Below are 18,688 nucleotides of genomic sequence, written 5' to 3' on the forward strand. Positions count from 1 at the left end.
CGGATGCCTGAGCCCAGACCCCGCCTGCCGAGTGGGCTGTGCTTGTGTTGGGGCACAAAGGACACACTTTGGCCAGGACAGTGGGGCAGTGACTGGTGTCTGAGATGTTTGAGGCAGGGCAGACAGACCCGCAGTCACTCCTCTACAGAGTCACACACCAGGGCGTCTGGGCTCTCAGCCCTCACCTCACCCAGCAGGAGGGGCGTGGGGAGGCGGGGCAGCAGGTTGGACCAGGTCTCCTGACATGGGGCTGCAGCCAGGCGGGGTTGAGCTCCTGGGATTCCCATGTGCGTGGACGGTCGGTTGGATGCCGCAGCCGCCATCTGAAGCCAGCTTGGGAAACTTCAGTTTCTTAGCAAGGTAGCCTGACACTTTGGTTTTTTTTTTTTTTTTTTTTTTTTTTTTTTTGAGACGGAGTCTCGCTATGTCGCCCAGGGTGGAGTGCAGTGGCCGGATCTCAGCTCACTGCAAGCTCCGCCTCCCGGGTTTTTACGCCATTCTCCTGCCTCAGCCTCCCGAGTAGCCGGGACTACAGGCGCCCGCCACCTTGCCCGGCTAATTTTTTGTATTTTTTAGTAGAGACGGGGTTTCACCGTGTTAGCCAGGATGGTCTCGAACTCCTGACCTCGTGATCCGCCCGTCTCGGCCTCCCAAAGTGCTGGGATTACAGGCTTGAGCCACCGCGCCCGGCCGGTTTTTTTTTTTTTTTTTTTGAGACTGAGTTTCGCTCTTGTTACCCAGGCTGGAGTGCAATGGCGCGATCTCGGCTCACTGCAGTCTCTGCCTCCCGGGTTCAAGTGATTCTCCTGCCTCAGCCTCCCATGTAGCTGGGATTACAGGCGTGCAGCACCATGCCTGGCTCGTTTTTTGTAGTTTTAGTAGAGATGGGGTTTTGCCATGTTGGCCAGAGCTGGTCTCCATCTCCTGACATCAGGTGATCTGCCCACCTCAGCCTCCCAAAGTGTTGGGATTACAGACGTGAGCCACCGTGCCCGACACTCCCCGCCCCGCCCTGGGCACTGTTAATTTTTTTTTTTTTTAAACAAACTTCAGCTTCTTCGATGGGCTTTCAGGGCTACAGAAATCGCTCACATTTACACCCACTTACATACGTGTGTGTGCTGGAGCAGATGTACACAGATGTACTCACTTGGTGCAGGCATTTCGGGGTGTATTAGCTACACAGCATTTCTCAACCTTTTGGAGGCTCAGGTAATGTGGCTCTGAAACGTGTTTCCTGGGTCGTGCCCTCTTGTGGATCCAGGAGAGCAGGGACATTTGCCTGTGCGTTCACTGCTGTATTCTTGGTGTCTGGAGCAGTGCCTGACCTGTGGTGTGTGCTTAGTGAGTTATCCGTGGAATGAATGAATGAATGAATGAATGAACCAGCCAGAACCATGGGGGCCATTGACTGGAAATGTCTGGATTCAGTTGGCTGAATCAAACAGACTTAGAGCTTGAGAGGGAAAAATGATTTCACTTAGTAAATAAAAGTCCTCTCTGCAGGACTAAACATGAAAGGAAAAAAAAAAGTTCTACCTTTGCCCCCGCGGTTCTCAGGTTTCACCTACTGCGGTGAAATACACTGCAGGTCACACGCGTAGGTTTGGCCGCTGGCCGTCCAGTAGTCCTCCCACCTGGGGGTACAGGGGTGCGGGGGGGGCACCCAGTGAAGGAGGCAGGCAGCTGGGGCAGCCTGCTGTGCTGGGGGAGAGGAGGAGGGAGCCCTGGAGGACAGGCAGAAGGACCATCGAAGGAGAAACCCTGCTGGCCTTGGGACCTGGAGGAAAAACCAGGGCCCGTGCTCCTGGTGCCGGGATCCGGCAATTGGACGGAACCTCTCGGATTCCCCGGTGCTGTGAAATCCACTTGGGGCCATCACACCCTTCGTTGCCGTGTTCCCTGGCAGGACTCGAATGCAGGGTGAGCTGGGCACCTTTCCCAGGGTTTGCTCTAGGTCCTGGTCTCCCGTCAGTTCCCCCGGAGCAGAGCCTGTGGCAAGGATTCTTGTTTGGGGGTGTCTTCCTGTCCCGCAGCACTGAGCTTACCCGGTCTGTGGCCTCCTCCCACCCCATCTCCAGATACACTCCTGTTCAAATGGTACCTGGTCTTCTTCTGTGTGAGAAATCTCTCTGGGCAGTCTGCCCAGGAGGGGACACAAGTACCCCTAATGTCACTAAGTGTGGCTAGATTATCTTCCAAGGGGTTGGTGCACTCTTGTCCCCTCCTCAGTGGTGGCTCCCCAGAGATATGTCCATGTCTGAGTTCCCGGAACCTTTGTGTCTCATGTAGCACATGATGTGATTCAGTTAAGGGTGCTGAGAGGAGATTATCCAGGTGGGCCCTGAATGGGATCTTATATGTCTTTCCAATAAGAGGGGCTCGCTGGGTACGGGGGCTCACGCCTGTCAGCTCAGCACTAGGAGGCCAAGACAGGCAGATCGTGTGAGGTCTGGAGTTTGGGACTAGCCTGGGTCACATGGTGAAACCCTGTCTCTACTAAAACTACAAAAATCAGCCGAGCGTGGTGACCTGGAATCCCAGCTACTTGGGAGGCTGAGGCTCAAGAATTGCTAGAACCTGGGAGGCGGAGATCACGCCATTGCACTCCAGCCTGGGTGACACAGCGAAACTCCATCTGAAAAAAAAAAAAAAAAAGAGGGTTCCACAGAGGGGACGCAAGCAGGAGGGGACAGCACGGCCATGGAGGCAGCAGGGAGTGGCACAGCCATCATGCCAAGAAGACAGGACAGGACATAAACACATAAATAACTTCCATTGTTTTAAGCCACCATGTTTGTGGTAATGTGTTACAGCAGTGGCAGGAAATTAATACATCCACACAAGGGTTCCCCTTTCTCAGGCTAGACACGACAGCTCACACCTAGAATTCCAGCACTTTGAGAGGCTCAGGTGGGAGGATCATTTGCACCCAGGAGTTCGAGACCAGCTTGGGAAACAGTGAGATCCCATCTCTACAAAAAACTAAAAAGAGGCCAGGCGCGGTGGTGCACACCTATAATCCCAGCACTTTGGTAAGCCGAGGCAGGCGGATCACACGGTCAGGAGATCGAGACCATCCTAGCTAACATGGTGAAACCCCATCTGTACTAAAAATACAAAAAATTAGCCGGGCACGGTGGCAGGAGTCTATAGTCCCAGCTACTCTGGAGGCTGAGGCAGGAGAATGGCGTGAACCCAGAAGGCGGAGCTTGCAGTGAGCCGAGATCGCACCGCTGCACTCCAGCCTGGGGGACAGAGCAAGATTCCATCTCAAAAAAAAAAAAAAACACACACAAACAAAACAAAAACTATTTTGAAATGGCCCTGCAAAGTCATCTTTTGTGGGGGGATATATGCATCTGTAAAGAAAAGGCTGGGCGCAGTGGCTCACGCCTGTAATCCCAACACTTTGGGAGGCCGAGGTGGGTGGATCACGAGGTCAGGAGACCGAGACCATCCTGGTTAACACGGTGAAACCCCGTCTCTACTAAAAATACAAAAAAATTAGCTGGGCGTGGTGGCGGGCAGCTGTAGTCCCAGCTACTTGGGAGGCTGAGGCAGGAGAATGGCGTGAACCCGGGAGGTGGAGCTTGCAGCGAGCTGAGATCCGGCCACTGCACTCCAGCCTGGGCGACAGAGCGAGACTCCGTCTCAAAAAAAAAAAAAAAAAAGAATTTTAGGCTGGGTGCGGTGGCTCACGCCTGTAATCCCAACACTTTGGGAGGCCGAGGCAGGCGGATCATGAGGTCAAGAGATTGAGACCATCCTCATCCTGGCCAACATGGTGAAACCCCATCTCTACTAAAAATACAAATACTAGCTGGGCGTGGTAGCGGGCACCTGTAACCCCAGCTACTCAGGAGATTGAGGTAGGAGAATCGCTTGAACCCAGGAGGCGGAGGTTGCAGTGAGCCGAGACCATGCCACTGCACTGCAGCCTGGGCAACAAGAGCAAGACTCTGTCTTAAAAAAAAAAAAAAACCTTCTCTGCTACAGCCCTTCAGCCCTTGGGATTGGCACACTGACCTGCCAGGCATCGGACCATGGTTACCCGTGGGTCACCCACGATTTCTGTCTGACCTGGCTACAAATAGGCCATTCCCAGGACCCCCTTCTTGGGTCCAACGATTTGCTAGAGTGGCTCATGGAACTCATGGAAATGCTTTATTTACTATTACAGATTTATTACAAATGACATGTAAGCCAAAAAGTATTCGAGATAGGTCTCAATCGATTTAGAAGCTTATTTTGCCAAGGTTAAGGATTTGGCCGTGACACAGCCTCAGGATGTCTTGAGAACCTGTGAAGGTGGCTGGGCTGCAGCTGGGTTTTTTTTTTTTTTTTTTTTTTTTTTTTTTCTGGAGAGAGTCTTGTCCTGTCGCCACCTGGGGTGCAGCGAGGCCATCTCAGCTCACTGTGTTAAATACAGTGAACTCCGAGTTTCTCTTCAAAGCATCAGCATGTGAGTTAGTTCAGCTTTCTTATTCTTTGATTCTCCGTTTTAAAGTTTAACTTCCTGGTTCTCTTTGCCCCTTTGCCTCTAGTTTCAGTAAACAACTTTCCCACCAGTTCTAATCAGTAGCTCACATCTCTTCCCCGGTCACCTGCTTTGACCCGAGTCACCCCTGGTCACCTGCTCCGCCCTGACTCATCCTGAGTCACCTGTTCTGTAACCATCCTTCCCGCCAGACTACTCACTCTGCCACTCCGACTCGTACCCCTGCTCTCTTTAAAATAGCCAGCTGGAATTAGCTTAGACTGTGCGGTCCAACCCCAGCCGATAGGGGAACGACACAGCAGTAGGGGCTACCTGTGTCAGGGATAAGAACCCCTTTACCTCCCTTGTTCAAGTGTGCCGTCGCCATTGCTCCATCCATGAGACGCACCCTTCTAGAGATGTAAATTGTCTTGAGGCCGGGCACGGTGGCTCAAGCCTGTATTCCCAACATTTTGGGAGGCCGAGGCGGGCGGATCGCTAGGTCAGGAGTTCAAGACCAGCCTCAGCAACATGGTGAAACCCTGTCTACAGTAAAAATACAAAAGTTAGGCGTGATGGCGGGCACCTGTAATCTACTTGGCTACTTGGCTCACTGCACCGTCTGCCTCCCAGGTCCAAGCAAGTCTCTTGCCTCAGCCTCCCAAGTAGCTGGGATTACAGACGTGTGCCACCACGCATGGCTAATTTTTGTATTTTTAGTAGAGACAGGGTTTCGCCATGTTGGCCAGGCTGGTCTTGAACTCCTGACCTCAAGTGATCCACCCTCCTCAGCCTCTCAAAGTGCTGGGATTACAGACGTGAGCCACTGTGCCCAGCTTTTTTTTTTGTATTTTTAATAGAGATGGTATTTCCCCATGTTGGCCAGGCTGGTCTCAAACTCCTGACCTCAAGTGATCTGCTCACCTCGGCCTCTCAAAGTGCTGGGATACAGGTGTGAGCCACTCATCTGGTCTCCAGCTTGGTTTTATATGTTTTAGGGATACCAAAGTTATAGGCAGACATCAGTCAATACATGTAAGGTGCACGTTGGTTCAGTCTGGAAAGGTGGGATGTCTGAGGGGAGCTTCCCGGTCATAGGTGGATTCAAAGATTTCCTGGCTGGTAGTTGGTTGAAAGAGTTAAATTTTGCCTAAAGAGTTGAAGTCTGCAGAAAAAAATGGGGCTAAAGTCACAGAATCGTGAAACCAAGGTTCTTGTTATGTAGATGAAGCCTCCAGGTAACAGGCTTCAGAGAGAATAGATGGCAAATGTCTCTTACCAGACCTTAAAAGGTGCTAGACGCTCCTGAAAATACTTAGTAAGGGTTGGGCGCAGTGGCTCACATCTGTAATCCTAATACTTTGGAAGGCTGAGGCAGGCAGATCACCTGAGGTCGGGAGTTTGAGACCAGCCTGACCAACATGGAGAAACCCCGTCTCTACTAAAAATACAAAATTAGCTGGGTGTGGTGGCAGGCGCCTGTAGTCCCAGCTACTCGGGAGGCTGAGGCAGGAGAATTGCTTGAACCTGGGAGGCAGAGGTTGCGGTGAGCCAAGATCGCGCCACTGCACTCCAGCCTGGGCAACAAGAGCGAAACTCCATCTCAAAAAAAAAAAAAAAAAAAAAAAAAAAAAAGCCTAGTAAGGGAAGACAATTCTCTACAAAACGTAAATTTCGCCCACAAGAGGCAGCTTTGCAGGGCCATTAAAAAATATATCGAAGAAATACATTTTGGGTCTGGGCGTGGTGGCTCACACCTGTAATGTCAGCACTTTGGGAGGCCAAGATGGGCAGATTACTTAAGATCAGGAGTTTGAGACCAGCCTGGGCAACATGGCAAGACCCTATCTCTACTAAAAATACAAAAATTAGCCGGGCATGATGGTGGGCACCTGTAATCCCAGCTACTTAGGAGGCTGAGGCATGAGAATCGCTTGAACCCGGGAGGCGGAGGTTGCAGTGAGCCAAGATCATGCCACTGCAATCCAGCCTGGGCAACAGAGTGAGATTCCCTCTAAAAAAAAAAAAAAAAAGATCTCTGTTTTAATGTTAAGGCTGGTCAGCAGTGCCTGAATCCCAAAGGGAGGAGGGTGTAATGAGGCGTTTCCAATCCCCTTTCCCAGCGTGGCCTGAACTAGTGTTTTGAGCCGCTTCAGAATCCCCTTGGAGGAGAGGAGTGGTCCGTTTTGCTGGTTGAGGGCTTATAATTTTATTTTTGCTTTGCAGATGTCTTAGAGGATAAAAATGAGCGGGCAGATGAAGAGATACTCAGGGTGAGGTTCAGAAAAGTGCACCAAGCCCACCTCATGGATGTGAGAAAGAAAAGTGGCTCAGAGCAGGCTGGGAAACGTGAGGTCTGTGACCTGGGTCAGGCCCAGAGAGGCCTGAGCAGGAGGCGTGTGAAGTCCCCTCACCGTGCCAGGCGGGAAACTGTTTCAGGGCATTTGCGTTTCTTTCCCTGTAGTTTCAGGCTAGGTGATAAATTACCTACAATGTTGCCACAAGACGCACAATGTAACCGTCACTCATTATCTTCATGTTCCTGGAATTTTTTTTTTTTTTTTTTTTTTTAGAGATAGAGTGTAGCCCTGCCTGCCAGGCTGGAGTGTAGTGGTGCAGTCATGGCTCAGGGCAGCGCCAACCTCCTGGGCTCAAGCTGTCAGAGGCATGTGAACCAGAGCAACTCCGTCTTGAATGGGGCTGGGTAACATGAGACTGGGACCTATGGGGCCGTGTTCCCAGACAGTTATGGTATTCTGAGTCACAGGGTGAGACAGGCAGGCGGTCAGCACAAGATACAGGTCATAAAGACCTTGCTGATAAAACAGGGTGCAGCAAAGGAGCCGCCCAAATCCCACCAAAACCAAGATGGCGACGAGAGTGACCTCTGGTTGTCCTCACTGCCACACTCCCACCAGCGCCATGGCAATGTCAGGAAGTCACCATACACAGTCTAAAAAGGGGAGGTATGAATCATCCACCCCTCGTTTCGCAGATCATCAAGAAATAACCACAAAAACAGAGAACCAGTGGTCCTCGGGGCTGCTTTGTCTATGCAGTAGCCATTCTTTTTTTTTTTGGAGATGGAGTCTTGCACTGTCACCCAGGCTGGAGTGCAGTGGAATGATCTCGGCTCACTGCCACCTCTGCCTCCTGGGTTCTTGGCATCCTCCTGCCTCAGCCTAGCTGAGTATCTGGGTTTACAGGCGCCCGCCACCACGCCCGGCTAATTTTTTGTATTTTTAGTAGAGCCAGGGTTTCAGTGTGTTAGCCGGGCTGGTCTCGAACTCCTGACCTCATGACCTGCCTGCCTCAGCCTCCCAAAGTGCCGGGATTACAGGCACGAGCCACCGCGCCCGGCCAGAGTAGCCATTCTTTACTCCTTTACTTCCTAATAAACTTGTTTTCACTTTACTCTATGGACTCGCCCTGAATTCTTTCTTGTGAGAGATCCAAGAACCCGCTCTTGGGGTCTGGATCGGGACCCCTTTCCCGTAACACAGCCATTCTCTCGCCTCAGCCTCCCAAGTAGCTAAGACCACGGGTGCGTGCCACCGAGCCTAATTTTTAATTTATATTTTTAAGAGATAGGGTCTCCAGCCTGACCAACATGGTGAAACCCTGTCTCTACTAAAAATACAAACAATGAGCCTGGCGTGGTGGTGGGCGCCTGTAGTCCCAGCTACTCGGGAGACTGAGGCAGGAGATTTGATTGAACCTGGGAGACGGAGGTTGCAGTGAGCCGAGATCGCGCCATTGCACTGCAGCCTGGGCGACAGTGAGACTCTGTCTCAAAAAAAAAAAAAAAAAAAAAAAGATGGGGTCTCAAAGTGCAGCCCAGGCTGATCTCAAACTCCTGACCTCAAGTGATCCTCTCGCTTCAGCCTTCTGAAGTGCTGGGATTACAGGCATGAGCCACCACACCGGACCCACTGTGCAGGCAGTGAGTCACACCTGTAATCCCAGTACTTTGGGAGGCCGAGGTGGGAGAATCTTGAGCTGAGGAGTTTGAGACCATCCTGGGTGACACAGTGAAACCCTGTGTTTGCTAAAAATAAGAAAATTAGGCCGGGCGCAGTGGCTCAAGCCTGTAATCCCAGCACTTTGGGAGGCCGAGACGGGTGGATCACGAGGTCAGGAGATCGAGACCATCCTGGCTAACACAGTGAAACCCCATCTCTACTAAAAATACAAACTATTAGCCGGGCGCGGTGGCGGGCGCCTGTAGTCCCAGCTACTCGGGAGGCTGAGGCAGGAGAATGGCGTGAACCCGGGAGGCGGAGCTTGCAGTGAGCGGAGATTGCACCACTGCACTCCAGCCTGGGCAACAGAGCGAGACTCCACCTCAAAAAAAAAAAAAAAAAAAAAAAAAAAGAAAATTAGCTGGGCGTGGTAGCGCACACCTGTAGTCCCAGCTACTCTGGAGGCTGAGGACAGGACGGCTTGAGCCTGGGAGGTAGAGATTGAATGAGCTGAGATCAGGTCCCTGGGTGACAGAGCAATAGCCTGGGAAAAGGAAAAGAGAGGAGAAAGGAAAGTCAGGCTGGGCACGGTGGCTCACGCCTGTAATCCCCGCACTTTGGGAGGCCGAGGTGGGCGGATCACTTGAGGTCGGGAGTTCGAGACCAGCCTGGCCAACAGGGTGAAACCCCCGTTTCTACTAAAAATACAAAATTAGACAGGTGTGGTGGCGTGTGCCTGTAGTCCCAGCTACTCCAGGGGCTGAGGCAGGAGAATCACTTGAACCCAGGAGGCAGAGGCTGCAGTGAGCTGAGATCATGCCACTGCACTCTGGCCTGGGCGACAGAGCAAGACTCCATCTCAAAAAAAAAAAAAAAGAGAAAAGGAGAGGGAACAGAGGCTTGTAGTTCTGCAGGCTGCACGGGCATGGTGTCAGTATCTGCTTGGCTTCTGGGGAGGCCTCGGGAACCACCCATGGTGGTGGAAGGCCAATGGGGAGCCAGGGTATCCCACGGTGAGGGAGGAAGCAAGAGAGAAGGACTGGGAGGGACCGAGAGCCAGACCAAGGGGCTGAGCGGCGCCCACCCAGGTTTCCAGAGGAAGGAGATTTTGGGTGGGAAACAAACTTCACCGAGTGTGGCTGTTCGTCACAGGAACGTGTCCTGCTGGTCACTTACGATTGCTGGGCCTGTGACAGCAGCAACCGGTCAGGCATGGGCAGGTCAGGAGAGGGCTCCCCTCCCACACACCAGGATGTCGGGAGACCTTCGGGTGATGGTCAGGCGGTTGTTAGCTGCCTCGCTAACATAATACTTGTTGCAGCTGGCACCAGGGAACGACAGTCTCCCAGCAGAGAGCAAACACCTGAAACGTGATCAGCCGCTTCCCAGTACGATCTCCGGAGCTGGGCGAGCGGGCCGGAGCAGGCCCACTAAGAAGCAAAATGGCGGAGTTTAACTGGTCTGTGGCCTTCAAGGGATCTGCAGCTGGTCATGAAGAGCATCTCAAGTGAGCACAAGCACAGCTCCAGCCAACGCACCACACACGCTCCCGTCCCGAGCGCTAGCAGACCACGGCACACGCGGACAGCCCACCCATGGGAGGAATCACAGAGAAGGGATGCGAGACCCCGGGAGCACGCCTGTCATCCCAGCACTGTGGGAGGCCAAGGCAGGCGGATCACAAGGTCAGGAGTTCAAGACCAGCCTGGCCAACATGGTGAAACCCCGTCTCTACTAAAAATATAAAAAATAGCTGGGCGTGGTGATGCATGTCTGTAATCCCAGCTAATTATGAGGCTGAGGCAGGAGAATCGTTTGAACCCATCAGGTGGAGCTTGCAGTGAGTCGAGATGGCACCACTGCGCTCCAGCCTGGGTGACAGAGCGAGACTCCGTCTCAAAAAAACAACCCCAAGTCAAAGGTCGAACTGCACACTAGCCTTTTGAGTTGCCTGCTTGGGCCTTTTCCAAGTGTACTTGCCTTCATTTTGTTCCTGCTCTAAAGCTGCTCACTTTTCTTTCTTAATTATTATTATTATTTTGAGACAGGTTCTCACTCTGTCACCCAAGCTGGAGTGCAGTGGTGTGATCTCGGCTCACTGCAACCTGTGCCTCCCAGGTTCAAGCAATTCTCCTGCCTCAGCCTCCCAAGTAGCTGGGATTACAGGCATGTGCCACCACGCCCGGCTAATTTTTGTATTTTTAGTAGAGGCAGGATTTCACTACCTTGGCCAGGCTGGTCTCGAACTCCTGGCCTTAAGTGGTCTTCCCACCTTGGCCTCTCATGGTGCTGGGATTACAGGCGTGAACCACCGCACCCGGCCTCTAAAGCGTTTTAATAAACTGTCACTCCTGCTCTAAAACTTGCCTCAGTCTCTCCTTCTGACGTCTGCCCCTCAGTCGAATTTTTATTCTGAGGAGGCAAGACCTGAGGTTGCAGCAGATCCGCGTGCATTTGGTGTCGCTCCCAGACCTGGAGGATGCCACCGTGGCCGTGGGACACAGAGAGCTGGAGCAGGCTGCTGGCTGTGCGGGCAGGGAGGAGAGAGCGCGGGGAGAGGGCTGCGGGCGGCGCTGCAGCCTCTCTCTGCGTTTCTATGGCTGGTCTCTAACTGAGCTCAAACTCCCCATCCTAACGCAGCCCTGCAGGCCGGGGGAGGGCGCTGGAGACCTGACCCTGAGGAGGGAGACCAGGCCCCGAGGAGGGAGACCAGGCCCAAGGGAGGGAGACCTGACCTGGAGGAGGGAGACCAGGCCCGGGGGAGGGAGACCAGGCCCGGGGGAGGGAGACCTGACCTGGAGGAGGGAGACCAGGCCCGGGGGAGGGAGACCTGGCCCGGGGGAGGGAGATCTGACCTGGAGGAGGGAGACCAGGCCCGGGGGAGGGAGACCAGGCCCGGGGGAGGGAGACCTGGCCCGGGGGAGGGAGATCTGACCTGGAGGAGGGAGACCAGGCCCGGGGGAGGGAGACCAGGCCCGGGGGAGGGAGACCAGGCCCGGGGGAGGGAGACCTGACCCGGAGGAGGGAGACACGGCCCCGGGGAGGGAGACCAGGCTCCTGCTCTGTCCAGGGTCCGGCACTGGGTTCTCTCCCTGTATCTCAGGCTGCGTCGTCCCCACTGCGTCTTCCTCTGGGGGCTGCGGCTCCTCGGGTCGGCTATGATGCAACGTGGGTGGGGGGCGGGGGCTGGGGGTCAGGTTGGGTAATGCCTGCGGCTCCCTCTGCCTCCTTCATCTCTGTCTGTAGCTCCGTGTCCAGCAGGGCCAAGAAGGGTGTTGGGTGAGGCTGAGAGCGGCCAGGTGGGGTCTCCACAGGGGAACCAGCGCTGGGACAGTCACCTCCAGCAGCATCCTGATGTTCTGGGGACACTGGTGCTGGGGGTTCGGCGGGGAAGGGCTCCTGGGTCCTCATGACCCTCTCCCATGGGTGAGCTTCGGGGTCTTGGAAACAGACTAAAGGGATGTCAAGTCCTCATTCCTCGGAGCTGCTGACAAGGCCAGACTGGGTCAGGTTTTCTTGCTCCCGCCCCAGCACCTCCGGGCAGTGGAAGGTCCAGAGAGAGGTCGGGGACCGGGCGGCTCGGTGCGCCCTGGGCTTGTCCCCTTCTCTCCCTGGCTGGTGACTTGCACTCTCCTGGAGCTGGTTCTCGCAGCCCGAGGCCGTCGTGAGATAGGAGGCACTAAGGGTTATTTTGGGGAGGCGGATATTTTGGGCCAAAGAGGAGAACGGGCTCCAGGCACCAGGAAGTGAATCCTTCACTCCCAAGGACGGTGGGTGTCCCCGGTGAGGGTGAGGAGGGGACCTGGCCAGAGAACAGGAACGGGCTATGCTTTAACACACGCATCCCTCCCTTCCTCCCTCCCTAGCTGGGGTGTCGCTGCTGCTTCTCTTTGAGGCGTTGACCATTTCTCAGACCCCCCCCCTGCCACCGGGGCTGCCTCCCACCCCTGCAGCTCCGATGGCCACGGTTCACACACTGCAGTTCTGTGCCCTGGACCCAGTGCCACCCAGTGGGACTCAGCGCCTGGCCCCACCTGCTCTCAGCATTCTGAATGTGCCCAGGAGGGGCTTCCCTGCCCACCCACTTCCTCTGTAGGAGAGATAAATGGGCTCCCAGAGACGCCAGGGAAGAGGCAGAGAGACCGGGGGCACGGGTAAGCCGCCCACTCCGAACCCCCCTCTCCATTCCCAGACCCCAGCTGGGGCTCAGATCTCCTCACCCCAAGCCTGGCTTTCTCCCCACAGATGCTGTGGCTGCTGCTCCTGACCCTCCCCTGCCTGGGGGGCTCTGTGCCCGGGAATCCAGGCGAGTCCACCCCACCCAATGCCCCCTCTGCCCGGGACCCCACCCCCCGCCCTGGGCTCAGAGCGCCAGCCCTGCCGGGGGCGTGGGGACCGTCTGATTGCCAGTCTTTCCTGGTGCCCCTGAGCCCTGGGAAGACCCTCGTCCGGCCCCCTCACGCCCCTCCCTTGCCTCCCCAGAGCCCGGCGCGGGGCGTGAGCTGGTGGGCATCGTCGGGGGTTGCGACGTCTCGGCCAGGAGGTTCCCCTGGCAGGTCAGCTTGAGATTCTACAGCATGGAGAAGGGCCTGTGGGAGCACATCTGCGGGGGCTCCCTCATCCACCCAGAGTGGGTGCTGACCGCCGCCCACTGCCTCGAGCCGTGAGTGGAGCCTGCCGTCCCCTCGGCGGGTGGGAGTGGGGGTGGGGACGGGCAGGTGTCCTGTGTGCCGGGGGCCCCTCCCGGGATTCAGGGAAAGCCCCGGTCCTGAGCATCCAGCCTTGCTCTGAGAGGTGCCCGTTCCTCTCTCCAGGGAGGAGCTGGAGGCCTGTGCGTTCAGGGTACAGGTCGGGCAGCTGAGGCTCTATGAGGACGACCAGCCGACGAAGGTGGTTGAGATCGTCCGTCATCCCCGGTACAACAAGAGCCTGTCTGCCCAGGGTGGTGCGGACATCGCCCTGCTGAAGCTGGAGGCCCCAGTGCCGCTGTCTGAGCTCGTCCACCCGGTCTCACTCCCGCCTGCCTCCCTGGACGTGCCCTCGGGGAAGACCTGCTGGGTGACCGGCTGGGGTGACATTGGACATGGAGGTCAGGAACAGAGCCCCTTGGGTGGGATGTGGGGAGATGGCCTGGAATGTCGGTGCGGGCCTGGGCTCCAGATGCACCCGGATGGCTTCCTGCTGTTGCTGAGACGGGTGACCACAGGCCAGGTGGTTCAGAGCAGCAGGAATTGTTTATCTCACGGCTCTGGAGGTGAAACGTCCAAACTCCAGGCGTGGGCAGGGCTGGTTTCTTTCAGAGGGCCCGAGGGAGAATCCGTTCCATGCCTTCTCGGCTTCTGGGATCTCTGCCCATCCCCATGCCCCTGGGCTTGCAGCCGTGTTTCTCCAGGCTCCCCTCTCCCTTCTCCTGTATGGACACTGGGTGCTGTATTTAGGATGTCTCTAATTTAACATGACCTCGTCTTTTTTTTTTTTTTTTTTTTTTTTTTTTTTGAGACGGAGTCTCGCTCTGTCGCCCGGGCTGGAGTGCAGTGGCCGGATCTCAGCTCACTGCAAGCTCCGCCTCCGGGGTTTACACCATTCTCCTGCCTCAGCCTCCCGAGTAGCTGGGACTACAGGCGCCCGCCATCTCGCCCGGCTAGTTTTTTTTTTTTTTTTTGTATTTTTTAGTAGAGACGGGGTTTCACTGTGTTCGCCAGGATGGTCTGGATCTCCTGACCTCGTGATCCACCCATCTCGGCCTCCCAAAGTGCTGGGATTACAGGCTTGAGCCACCGCGCCCGGCCATGACCTCGTCTTAATTCTGTCTGCAAAGGTCTTTTCCCAAATAAGGTCACAGTGGCAAGTTCTGGGGTTGTGACATGCGGGTGCTCCTGTCCACCTCCCAACAGGCATTTTGTGAGTTTACTCCATCCTCAGCGTCACACTCAGTTGCCTGCTCTTCCTTTGCAGCAAATAAACCATGAGCTACGGGAGGCGGGGGACTCGGCCTGGGCCCCGCAGCGCGTCAGCCGCTGGAGCCTCATTCCCACCACAACGCGGTCCAGGCGGAGTCCCAGTCCCGTGCTTTTCCCAAACAGTTTCTTTTTTAAAAATTTTTTATTTAAAAACTTGTTTTTGAGGCAGGGTTATGCTGTGTCGCCCAGGCTGGAGTGCAATGGTGCGGTCATAGCTCACTACAGCCTCTAACTCCCAGGCTCAAGTGATCCTCCCACCTCAGTCTCCCAGGTAGCTGGAACCACAGGCGTGAGCTACCACACCCGGCTGACTTTGTTTCTTTTCGTAGGGACGGGGTTTCATCGTGTTGCCCAGGCCGGTCTCAAACTCCTGGGCTCAAGTGATCCTCCCACCTCAGCCTTCCAAGTGTTGAATAGCTGGGACTACTGGTGTGCGCCACCATGCCTGGCTTATTTTATTTTATTTTATTTTATTTTATTTTATTTTTACTTTATTTTATTTGAGACAGAGTCTCTCTCTGTCATCCAGGCTGGAGTGCAGTGGTGTGATCTCGACTCACTGCAACCTCCGCCTTCTGGGTTCAAGTGATTCTCTTGCCTCAGCCTCCTGAGTAGCTGGGATTACAGGTGTCAGCCACCACCCTCGGCTAATTGTTGTATTTTTAGTAGAGATGCGGTTTCACCATGTTGGCCAGGCTGGTCTTGAACTCCTGGGCTCAAGTGATCCTCCCACCTTGGCCTCCCAAAGTGCTAGGGTTATAGGCGTGGGCCAAAGCGCCCGGCCCCTCGTCATTTCTAAGAGTGAGGCCTGTGGTTCCGGGCTCCTGGGCCCGGGACTGCAGCCTTGGGGCTCACCCCCGGCCAGGGAAGGCCCAGCTGTGAGTGAATAGTATGCCTCAGCTCTGGACAAAATGAGAAGCCGCAGCCTTGCCTCCACCAGGCCCCTGAGCCTCACCACGCCTCTCCTTGCAGAACCACTGCCCTGGCCCCTCAGCTTGCGGGAGGTGAGGGTGAAGGTCAGGAGCAAAGTCCTCTGTAACCAGATCTATTGCCGCCGCTTTCCTTCCAACCACACTGAGCCGTCTGAGCAGCTCATCAAGGACGACATGCTGTGTGCCGGGGACGGGAACCACGGCTCCTGCCTGGTGAGACCCCAGACCGACCTGTCCGTCCCCTCCTGGGGCGGACACGTGGGGAGGCACATGGGGAGCCCTTGCTGAGTGCCGTCTCTCCCCACAGGGCGACACCGGGGGCCCCCTGGTGTGCAGGTGGAACTGCACCTGGGTCCAGGTGGGGGTGGTGAGCTGGGGCACCTTCTGCGGTCACAGCGACGTCCCCGGCGTGTACGCCCGCGTGACGAGCTACATGTCCTGGATCCACCAGCACGTCCGTCCCTTCCCTGGGGCTGCAGGGGCATTCACGTGATGGAGGAGACCCCGCCTTCCTTGTGGACACCTTCCGCCCCTCCCCAGTTCCAGCCTCACTATCCTGGCACCCAGGGGTCCTCTGCCTGGGACCCACATTTCTGCTGCCCTTTCCTGCCTCTCATCCACGTCCCGTCCTTCTCGAGGGAGAGGCCTGGGCGCCTCTGCAGGCTGATGTCTCCAGGAAGGTGGGTGTGCGTGGGGAGCAGAGGCCCGGCTCTCCTGCCTCCTGCCCAGCCTGGCCCTTGACTCTGATTAAACTGTGCGTAAAGCAGCCTCTGTGTGTCCGAGTGCATTTGTCCACAGGGCTGGGGAGGCTTCCCTTGGGGTCTCTAAGCTCCGGCCCTTCCTCGGGGCAGCATGGAGCTGGGTGTGGGCAGTGGGGGTTCCAGGGTGCTGTGGGGGCTCTTCCTGGCTGGCACTTCCCTGCTCCTTCCCTCGCCTCTCCCTCCTCATTGGCAATAGTCTGCCCTGGGCCAGGCCTTAGGTTCCAGCTGGATAAGGTGGTGGTTTCCACAGCGGGAGGGAGGGAGCTGTGTCCACAGACCGCATGGGCGCAATGTCACCGGCAGTGGGGACGGCTGTAGAGTGCACTGGAACGGCCTGGGAGTGGGGTCCCAGGCGTCCCTGGACCAGCTGAGGGGCTTAACCAGTGGGAGCTTCTTGGGCTGGACGGTGACGCTGAGGCTGGCGCCCCCGGGGGGCAGAGAAATGACAGGGTCACAGGGATGTGCCGAGGTTCTAGAGCGCCTCACCTTTGTTCCTGCCTGCAAGAGGGTCAGGGCCACCCGCGGGGTGGGGCTGGGTTCTGCCTCCATCTCCTTGAAACTTGGCTCAGGGCTCCCACCCCTACAATCTGCGGTCCAGGCTGTGGGCTGCGGTGTTTGCTCTGGGAGCCCTTCCAAGCTCAGGTCCTGGGATTCAGAGGCCACGGTGGTGCTCTCTCGCCCCAGGGGGCCTGACGTACACGTTCCTTGGGGGAGGGCCCATACCTGCACCTCCACAGGGTCAGAGTCAGAAAGGACAGATGCCCCCTTGCAGGGAGTGGGGGTCCAGGCCCACCAGAGACAGGCCCCTTCCCTTCAGAGTGGGTCAGCACGGGTCAGGGCTGCTGGCCGGGCTGGACCAGGTGTCCACCTGTGGCCCACAGCCCCACCTGAGTGGCATCCTGCTCATTTCCCGCCCACTCTCAGCCAGCGTGTGCAGGGGCCTCAGGCTGAAACTATCTGACTGTGGGGTCTGCCGGGTGCTGAGTTCTCCTGGGAAGGGCGATTCTTCCGAGGGGACCCTGAATCCCTCTGCCCTTTCCTGGGGTTGGGGCCCAGCTGTGCTGTCTGTAGATTGCCCACGGCACTGACCAAAGGCCTCCTCTGGTGCCTCTTGCTGGAAAACCAGGGTCTGGGGTGGCTCTGGTCATGGGAAGCGGTGAGCCAGCCTGCTGGGGTGTGGGGGAGAGGACTGGGGGCTGCACCCTCTCTCTGCGTTTCTGGGACTGGTCTCTGACCTCAAACTCCCCATCCTAATGCAGCCCTGCAGGCCCGGGGAGGGCCGGAGACCTGACCCAGAGGAGGGAGACCTGACCTGGAGGAGGGAGATCTGACCCAGAGGAGGGAGACCAGGCTCCTGCTCTGTCCGGAGTTGGGCACGGGATTCTCTCCCCGTATCTCAGGCTGTGTCGGCCCCACCGCGTCTTCCTCTGGGGGCTGTGTCGGCTCCTCGGGTGGGCTGTGATGCAACGTGGGCGGGGTGAGGGGGCTGCGGCTTGGGTTGGGTAAGGCCCGCGGTTCCCACTATCTCCTTCATCTCTGTCTGCTGCTCTGTCCGGCAGGGCCGAGAAGCGCACTGGGTGAGTCCCTGGCCGCTGAAGGGGGTTCTCCACCACGAGACTCAGCACAGAGTCTGGGGGTCAAGGCCTCTGGAGATTTTGGTGCCGGGAGCCGTGAATATCTCCTCACTCACCATCTCGCGGACGAGCAAAGCAGTCACACTGTCCCGTGTTCTCCACATCATAGAAAATCGCCCTGCACGTTAGCGAGCGTTTCCATCTCGGTGTTTTTAGGGGTTTCTCACACCGCGCAGGGCACTGTGAACAAAGCCTCCGCAGAGTGAGACATGTCAGAACACCCACCGAGTCTGAAGTCCACTGCAGCTGCGCTGACGTGCCCTGGTCTGCACCCACGTGAGTGTTTCACTTCCACCCCTAGAGAGGACGAGACTCTCCCAGAGGCCAGGTTTCTCCACCTTTCATCAGGCAACACTTGACACCTTCTGGTTCTTGGAGAGAAGACAAACGTCCCCTCCCCGCCAGGTGTCACTCCCTTTCATCCTAAGAACAACTGTGACCCCCAAGACGGGGAGGGAGACAGAGAAATGGGACCCGCATGTTCTGGGATTAGAGAATACAAGTCTTTTTTTTTTTTTTTTTTTTTTTGAGACGGGGTCTTGCTCTGTCACCCAGGCTGGAGTGCAGTGGCCGGATCTCAGCTCGCTGCAAGCTCCGCCTCCCGGGTTCACGCCATTCTCCTGCCTCAGCCTCCCGAGTAGCTGGGACCACAGGCGCCCGCCACCTCGCCCGGCTAGGTTTTTGTATTTTTTAGTAGAGACCGGGTTTCACCGGGTTCGCCAGGATGGTCTCGATCTCCTGACCTTGTGATCCGCCCGTCTTGGCCTCCCAAAGTGCTGGGATTACAGGCTTGAGCCACCGCGCCCGGCCTAGAGAATACAAGTCTTTAAAATAATCTTGGCCGGGCGCAGTGGCTCATGCCTGTCATCTCCGCACTTTGCGAGGCCGAGGTGAGCAGATCACCTGAAGTCAGGAGTTGAAGACCAGCCTGGCCAACATGGCGAAACCCCGTCTCTACT

At 56.4% G+C, this 18,688-nt stretch overlaps 2 protein-coding genes and 1 long non-coding RNA gene across 3 annotated transcripts in view; 1 reads left to right on the plus strand and 2 right to left on the minus strand.

Annotated features, from left to right (window-relative positions):
* Positions 1–18,688, minus strand: part of GNPTG (N-acetylglucosamine-1-phosphate transferase subunit gamma) — a 105,384-nt gene that overhangs the window by 62,220 nt on the left and 24,476 nt on the right. The window lies entirely within an intron of this gene.
* Positions 1–18,688, minus strand: part of UBE2I (ubiquitin conjugating enzyme E2 I) — a 395,011-nt gene that overhangs the window by 25,619 nt on the left and 350,704 nt on the right. The window lies entirely within an intron of this gene.
* Positions 1,567–10,813, plus strand: LOC126944898 (uncharacterized). Its single transcript, XR_007722218.1, has 3 exons — positions 1,567–1,923; positions 6,707–6,834; positions 9,764–10,813. It is a non-coding gene; the product is annotated as an uncharacterized LOC126944898 (long non-coding RNA).

The sequence above is a fragment of the Macaca thibetana genome, chromosome 20, assembly GCF_024542745.1.
Source record: "Macaca thibetana thibetana isolate TM-01 chromosome 20, ASM2454274v1, whole genome shotgun sequence".
In the NCBI taxonomy this organism is placed as follows: domain Eukaryota; kingdom Metazoa; phylum Chordata; class Mammalia; order Primates; family Cercopithecidae; genus Macaca; species Macaca thibetana.